The following is an 8715-nucleotide window of genomic DNA, read 5'->3' on the forward strand; positions in this document are numbered from 1 at the left end:
TATGCCGCTTTTGGGGTAATATGGAAAAAATCGGCAAACTTTAAAAGATATGTGCTGAAATTGTAAATCACCATAACAAGATATTTTTACAAACTCGATTTTTCTATATCTTAAGAACAAGACCATATTTTTCCAGATCTGCAAAATCAAGAACCCTAGAATCATGAACTAACAAACTCGATTTTCTGGACATACAAATGAAAACGAAAACAAATCATTGGGTTTTTGAGATCTACAAACAAAGACTTAGAAACTCGTTTTTCCATTTCTACAAACCTCTAGTAAACAAAAATGAAAACCAACTTGATTATGGTTTTCTAAAAATAAAATTGATGGAGAAGATGATAGATGCTTATGGTTTCCTGATATGGAACATTGCATCTTCTCCCGTTGCAGAAACCTAACCCTAGTGTCGCCTTCATCCTCTTTCAACTATCGCCTTTATTGACTGAGCCGTGGATCGATTTTGCCACCACTTACAATAAATTCCGCCATCACCACTGTAACATCCCAATTTTCAAGACCAAAAATTTTGTTTTTAACATGACGATTTATAAATCAATTTATAAGAAAACATCATTGAGTTACTTCTATTCATAAAACCATAGTCACATGTCTCAACCATATCATCAAAATAGTAATAATGTCAAAGTACAATCCCATGGATCTCAAAATACGGAAATCATATGCGTGCGATGCGCTGCAACCGTGTCGGCTCCTTCCCCTTCGCTGAAGAGGTACCTGAAACAAAACTGAAACTGTAAGCACGAAGCTTAGTGAGTTCCCCCATCATACCACATACCATACAACATACATACTGCCGAGAAATTCTGGGGTGCCCGACCTACCCTGGCAGACATTTATGGGGTGCCCGACCTACCCATGTCAAGCGGTTCTGGGTGCTTGACCTACCCTATCAGGCAATTCTGGGGTACCCGACCTACCCTCAGGCCCTTACGGCCGTGTCACGGGGACTATTCCCCCTACTGCTACTATCACGTATCATCATATCATGCTAGCACATAAAACATATCAGGGAGTAGCAACCTAGATAATTATCACAAAAACAATCATCTAACATACAACTCCTAATAGTAGGCCGACATTGTGGTCGTATACCCACCGTTACTGGAAGGTAACTCACCTCAATGTCGTGAAGTATCCGAACTGTCCTCGATGCTGGGATCAACTCCTCTCAAACTCCTACACATAACAACCTTCCTTAATTAAAATTTCATACTCTTAACCCTTCCAAGGGTCAACTCAAGTCAAGTCAAATTCAAGGTCAACACCCTGGTCAAAGTCAACATCAGGTTGACTCAACTCGCCGAGTTGGTCCACCAACTCGTCGAGTTCCATAATCCACTAACAACCTAGAACTTCGCTCCTACTCGTCGAGCCTTTCAAGAACTCGTCGAGTTCTTCTTCATACGGAATCGGGACCTTTAGTCAATGACTCGCCGAGTTCGTCCTTGAAGTCGTCGAGTCCTTCCTCATGCAAGTTGGAACATTGGTCCTTGACTCGCCGAGTCTGTCCTTGACTCGTCGAGTTCTCCTTCATGTACATTGGGACATCGCCTTGAACTCACCGAGTTCATCCTTGAACTCGTCGAGTTCTTCGATCTTTAAGTCCATATTCAAGCCCATCTTGTTGAGTCCTCTTCTAGACTCAACCTGATTCCTCATAAACAGAAAGGATCGGGGGAACCATTACCTGACTCGCCGAGTCCCCTAAAGTCCAAGTCCACCCAGTCGATTTCAGTCGGGCGTAATGCATCCAGAACATAAATCTAGCCTCCTAGGATCAATATAGCATGTAAAATTACAAACTTTACGTGCATGCATGGGTTAACTAACTCATAAGGACCTAAAATGAAGTCTACAAGGTGCATGAGACTCCCATGGCCATAAACTTGTCACCTTTATGCTATGGGAATCCTTAAAGGTTCAAGATCTGAAGTGAAACTCCATGGATGCTCACAATCTCGAGTATGGCTTCACTAACACTTAGAAAATGTAGAAAATAGCCCTAAATGAAGATCTAAGAAATGAATAGTCAAGGTATCAACTTTATACCTCAAATGAGCTAGAAATGTGCCAAAACCTCCGGATCTACTAGCTTTCTCTTGATCTCCCAAGCCTCATCCTTCTTCTCAAGCTTCAAAGACACATAAATGGCACAAAAGGTTCAACAACACTCAGATGGGTTTGAGCCATAAGAACTTTCCTATGTGCACATGCAAACCCTAATGCTTGGATCTAGGTTTCTCTAATTTGAACATGCAATGTATACAAGTCTTGCAATCATAGATCTAGAGAATACAATTCAACTTTGACATAAGAAATCAGATCTAGATGATTACCTTTTGTAGCTTGCTTGAATTTTCTTGTTCTTGGAGCTTAGAGTCACAATTGTCACTCCTCTAATGGCTTACAAACACCAACTAGCAAGAGGATGATTTAGAGAGATGAGAGAGAGGTAGAAATCGGCCCTAGGGTTCCAAGGAATCAAGTGATGGCCGATTTCCACAACCCAAGGGTCTATTTATACTATGAGCTTCTAGGGTTACATCATTAACCCTAATTGAATAACTTAGTCCCTAAGCAATCCAAGGATCCTTCTAGATTGAGGCTTGGACGAATTCAAGGAGCACATACTCCTTAATTTCGGCCACCCTATACTCCATAAGAATCCATAGCCCAAAATCAACTATCACACAATTGACAGTTCCAGTCCCCTTTATTTAATTAACCTCTTTTAGTCACCAAATTAATTCCTAATTAATCTATGACTAATATTAATTAAATAATGTAATTATTCCTTTAATATATTATTCTCATAATATATTAATATAATAATATCTTCTCTCTCTCTCTCTCTCTTCATAAATCACCCTGTCAAGTTGCTATGGTGAAGGCAACCCAAAAGGATCATGCACAATCGGGTCAAGTACTTACCAAATATAGTTACGGGCTTAGACACTAATCCAACAGTCTCCCACTTGGATAAGTCTAGTAACTATAAATGCAAGCCTAATCCGATTAGCAATCGTAGCTCTCAAAGACGTCGTCAAACTCTGATCTTATCAGTAACCTGTCCTTCAGATAAGGGATCGTATAATCCTCTGTTCTAGATATCATGCGGACAATTACATGGAACATTGTCATACTTATTGTCCAGAAATTGGTTTCTCGATCTCAGATTCATTTGACATAGAACTTAATTGAACACATCAATTCAGTCCTGACCGGGCCCGACACATAAGTCAAATCAAATCATCGAGGGGCCCTGATATCGCTTTTACCCTCTTAGGATAAAAGGAACAGATAAACTTCGACTTATATGCATTTACTATCCACTAATCAAATCATACATAACAATGCATTTTATAACATCAAGTTACTGATGCGTTTACGCATTATCAATGCACAACCAATTAGCAAACAATAAACCATATATCTAGGTTTTAAGACCATATGATATTATCATCTTGCGATCACTCGTGATAAATTCCATGAAGTGATTCCAGCAAGTGTGGGTTTATTCCAATGCTCAAATCAAGTTCATAAGCACTCATGAACGTTGCAGCAAACCTTTGCTATGTCTAATACATTTTAGACAATCTACACACCAATTCATGACAGTCTTCATTCATATCTACTTCCAACATATGAACGACTGTGGACCGTTTGAATAATTCGATTATTATCAAATAACTCAATTATTCAGGAAGTCAAAACATGCAAAATGAAACAATAGGTAAATGATTAACATAAGACAGTAACATTACTAATAAATAATACTCTTTTATTTAATCATCAAATGTTAATTATAATTTATCTATTACACGTTTCCAAACCATCTAATCTAAACTAACATCGTCCTTCAGCCCAATGCTTCTAGCGTGCTGCAAGTGCTTAACCCTGCTCAGTCCCTTCATAAGCGGATCTGCTGGGTTATCCTCTGACGATACTCTCTTCACTAAGAGGAGTCCCTCTTCCACCCGATGTCGAATAAATTGATATTTTATGTCGATATGTCGAGATCTACCGTGATCTCTTGGTTCCTTGGTCAAGGCAACCGCTCCTTCATTATCACAGAAAATCTCCATGGGCTCCTTTATGGCTGGCACAACTCCAAGGTCTCCAATGAAGTTCTTCAACCATATCGCCTCCTTTGACGCTTCGCTCGCTGTAGTGTACTCTGATTCGCACGTTGAATCAGCTACGGTTTCCTGCTTGGAACTTTTCCAAGTCACTGCTCCTCCATTGAGGGTAAAGACCCAGCCCGACTGCGAACGATAGTTGTCCCTGTCGGTCTGAAAGCTGGCGTCATTGTACCCTCGCACCTTTAAGTCATCACTCCCACCGGGGACTAGAAACCGTTCCTTGGTCCTCCGAAGGTACTTAAGAATATTCTTGACCGTGATCCAATGCGCTCTGCCAGGGTTCCCTTGATACATGATTGAGCCAACTGCGGAAGCGTATGGTACTCGGCTCATTTCTGCTATCTCGACTTCAGTACTCGGACTTTGAGTCTTACTCAACTTGGCATTACTTTGGATTGGTAACTCCCCTTTCTTTGAATTATCCATACTAAAACGTTTTAGTACCTTGTCCAAGTAAGTATTCTGACTAAGTCCTATTAGTCTCTTACTTCTGTTTCTCACTATCCTTATTCCCAAAATATAGGAAGCCTCTCCGAGGTCCTTCATAGCGAAGCACTTCCCGAGCCAGGACTTAACCTCCTACAGTGTCGGGATGTCGTTTCCTATGAGTAGTATGTCGTCGACATATAATACGAGAAAGCTTACTACACTCCCACTGGCTTTGACATATACACACGATTCATCTTCGCTTCGCAGAAAACCAAACTCTTTGACCTTCTCGTCAAAACAAAGATTCCATCTGCGAGACGCTTGCTTAAGTCCATAAATGGACTTCTCAAGCTTGCACACTCTATTGGGATGCTTCGCATTGACAAAACCCTCTGGCTGAGCCATGTAAATATCCTCAGCCAACTTCCCATTAAGGAAGGCGGTTTTGACATCCATCTGCCATATTTCATAGTCATGAAATGCAACAATGGCCAGCATCACCCTGATAGACTTTATCTTCGCAACTGGTGAGAAGGTTTCGTCGTAGTCAACTCCAGGAGTTTGAGTGAAACCCTTCGCAACCAATCGCGCCTTATAAGTGTGCACATTTCCATCCACGTCAGTCTTCTTCTTGAAGATCCACTTGCACCCGACCGTCTTACGACCTGGTACATTGTCAACCAAATTCCAAACCTGGTTGTCATACATGGATTGGATCTCGCTGTCCATAGCCTCTTTCCATTTCGCAGAACTCCGGGCCTGTCATGGCTTCCTTATAGCTGTTAGGTTCGTCCATATTCACTAGTGCACTATCACTAATGAACGTATCCCCTTCCATAGTAATATGAAAACCATAAAACTGGGGTGGAACACTAAGCCTTTCGGAACGTCTAAGAGGTAAGGATTCGTCCATCAGTTCAACCGGAGTTTCCTCCTCGGGTTGAGCGCCAGTGTTAGAGGTTCCTTCATCGCTCGACTCTTGAACCTCTTCAAGATCGATTTGCCTCCAAATGTCTCCTTGGCTTATGAGTTCTCGATCTCAAAAAACCCCTCTCCTCGCAACGAAGACAACATTGTCACTCGGTCTATAGAAGAGATATCCAAAGGATCTCTGCGGGTAGCCGATGAAAATATATCGCTCACTACGAGGTTCGAGCTTGTCGTGAGTTTCTCGTCTTACGAAAACCTCGCAACCCTAAACCTTGACATGTGCCAACGAGGGAGCCTTCCCTGTCCACATTTCGTGAGGTGTTTTGGCAACCTTCTTCGTAGGGACTAAGTTAAGGATATGGGCGGCAGTCTCTAAGGCATACCCCCAGAATGAGATAGGTAGTGAAGCACGACTCATCATGGAACGAACCATGTCTAGCAAGGTTTGATTACGCCTCTCAGCCACACCATTTAATTGTGGTGTCCTAGGTGGCGTTAATTGCGAAACTATTCTGCATTCCTTGAGGTAGTCGTGGAATTCAAGACTTAGGTACTCTCCACCTCAATCAGATCGAAGCATCTTGATTTTCCTGCCCAACTGATTCTCCACTTCTTGTTTAAACTCTTTGAACTTTTCAAAGGTTTCTGACTTGTGCTTGATTAAGTAGATATACCCATATCTGCTATAATCGTCTGTGAAAGTCACATAGAAGTGATTCACATCCCTTGTGGTGGATCTAAAGGGTCCACATACATCTGTATGTATGAGATCCAATAAACCCTCACCCCTCGCACAAGTGCCAGTGAAGGGTGACTTGGTCATCTTTCCAAGCAAACAAGACTCGCACACGTCATCGTCCCTAAGGTCGAATGACTCCAACACTCCATCCTTTTGGAGTTGGGCTATGCGTTTCTTGTTGACATGTCCAAGACGACAATGCCACAAGCATGCTTTATCCATAGTATTGGAAGAATCCACACACAACACATCATTTCCTAAGTTGTCTACAACCATCACAGTTTCATATATTCCATTACAGGGCAATGCTTCAAAATATAAAACATTGTTAAAATAAGCATAAATAGAACCCTTTTCATTATCAAATGAATATCTAAAACCTTGTCTATATAAACCATGAAATGAAATGATGTTTCTAGACATATCTGGCGAATAGAAACAATTATTCAAATTTAAATCTAGTCCATTACTAAGCACTAAGGAGTAAACTCCAATCTTGGTCACAGGCGACGATCTTCTGTTTCCCATGATCAGATTCATCCTTCCACGCTCCACATCCTTATTTCTTTTTAGTCCCTGCAAATCAGAACATATGTGAAAACTACATCCTGTATCAAGAACCCAAGAAGTAGCATGTGATAAATTATTAGATTTAATTGTGTAAATACCTGCGAAAGATGGCTTGATCTTCCCATCCTTGATGGCCTGCATATATTCTGGGCAGCTTCTCTTCCAATGCCCTATCTTGTGGCAGTAGTGGCACTCTGCCTCTTTAGGGTTTGAGTTGGGTTTAGCAGAACCAACTTTGGTTCCACTGGAAGAGGTGCCATCATGAGACTTTCCCTTGTGGTGGCCCCTTGAGGAAGCCTTCCTCTTCTTACCCTTCCCTTGCCCTATTGCCAAGATAGGGGCAGCAGCTGGAGTTGGAGTTGATGCAATAGATTTATCCTTGAGGTTGCTCTCAACAGTCCTCAACAAGCCCTGAAGCTTGCTCAATGAGACCTATTCCTTATTCATGTGGTAGGTCATGAGGGACTGGCTATAGCAGGAAGGCAATGAGTGAAGGATGATGTAAATTGCCAGCTCTTCATCGAAGTTCACATTCAACTTCAGCAGGCGATCAACATATCTCTGCATCTTTTGCAGATGGACAGTAAGGGACTCTCCATTGCCCATTTTGGTACTAATCATCGAAGTGATGATCTCGTACCTCTCTTGCCTAGTGCTCTGGTGGTAGCGTTCCAGCAGATCCTGATGCATCTCGTAGGGGTACTTGTCCTCATAGGACTTTTGGAGTTCAGCAGTCATAGTCGCTAGCATGATGCAATGGACTTTCGTGGCATCATGCTCGTAGGCCTCATAGGCCGCGATCTCTTCGGCGGTAGCAGTATCGATGTCAATCTCCTTTAGCTTCTCATCGAGGACATACTCTTTGTCCTCGTAACGAGTGACCATGCGAATGTTGCGGATCCAATTGCTGAAATTGGTCCCATCAAAGATCACTTTCCCACACAAGTTCATGAGTGAGAATGGACCAGAGGAGTTTGACCCAGAAGCGTTGTTGTTTGCGTTCAACATCTGAAAAGGAAAAAGAACAAAGTTGATTAGAAATGAATTTCCCAAATTAATCACCAAAATGAAAAATTAGGGCTAGGAACCAACAACATTATTCACAAATTAGAAAAGGGATGCCGTAATCTAACAAGTAAATAATTTGAAGGCAAGTGAATGTCGATTCACTAATTCTCCACCATGAAAAACGAAAAGGAAATTAGGTTTTAAGTGTATTGAAAACTCCTAGATACTTTGAGAGTCATTGAACTTTTCAATGGCATGTTTAAATCTTGATATGCCCCTCTAGTTTGTGACTGGGATGCCGAGGATCACAAAGTGGGTGTGAATAACCATGCAAATGTACATGGTGCCCTCATTGTTACAGTCACCTATTCGATGTGTTGGTTAACCACACACGCTCCATCGAACTATGACAAACAATGAGTCACCCTTTGCTACCATTGCTTAGAACCCAATTAATGTGCCGGTTAACCACACACGCTCCATTAACGTCTCAGCAAGGGTACAAAGTGTAATTTCATGGAATTGCATCAAATTCACTTTTTCCTATAGTAACTAAGATTGGGAATTTTGTAAAAAAACATTTAGTTACTTTATATAGATTCATTATACTTTTAATGAGGAAAGGTTTGCCCGATCCTACTCGTTCGGCTAACGACCCTCCACCAATCAAGGAAGCGGTGGGTGAGAATGGACACCCATTAAACGGCCATTTTATTGGCCATAACCTTATACCCCCCTTATAGATCTGCTTCGTGAATGAGGCCTACTAACGGTAAGACTAGAATTTAAGTTATACATATATATATATATATATATATATATATATATATATATATGTATATATATATATATATGTATATATATATATAT

Source organism: Lactuca virosa, chromosome 7 (genome assembly GCF_052849685.1).
Source record: "Lactuca virosa cultivar CGN04683 chromosome 7, Lactuca_virosa_CGN04683_v6, whole genome shotgun sequence".
Taxonomy (NCBI): Eukaryota; Viridiplantae; Streptophyta; class Magnoliopsida; order Asterales; family Asteraceae; genus Lactuca; species Lactuca virosa.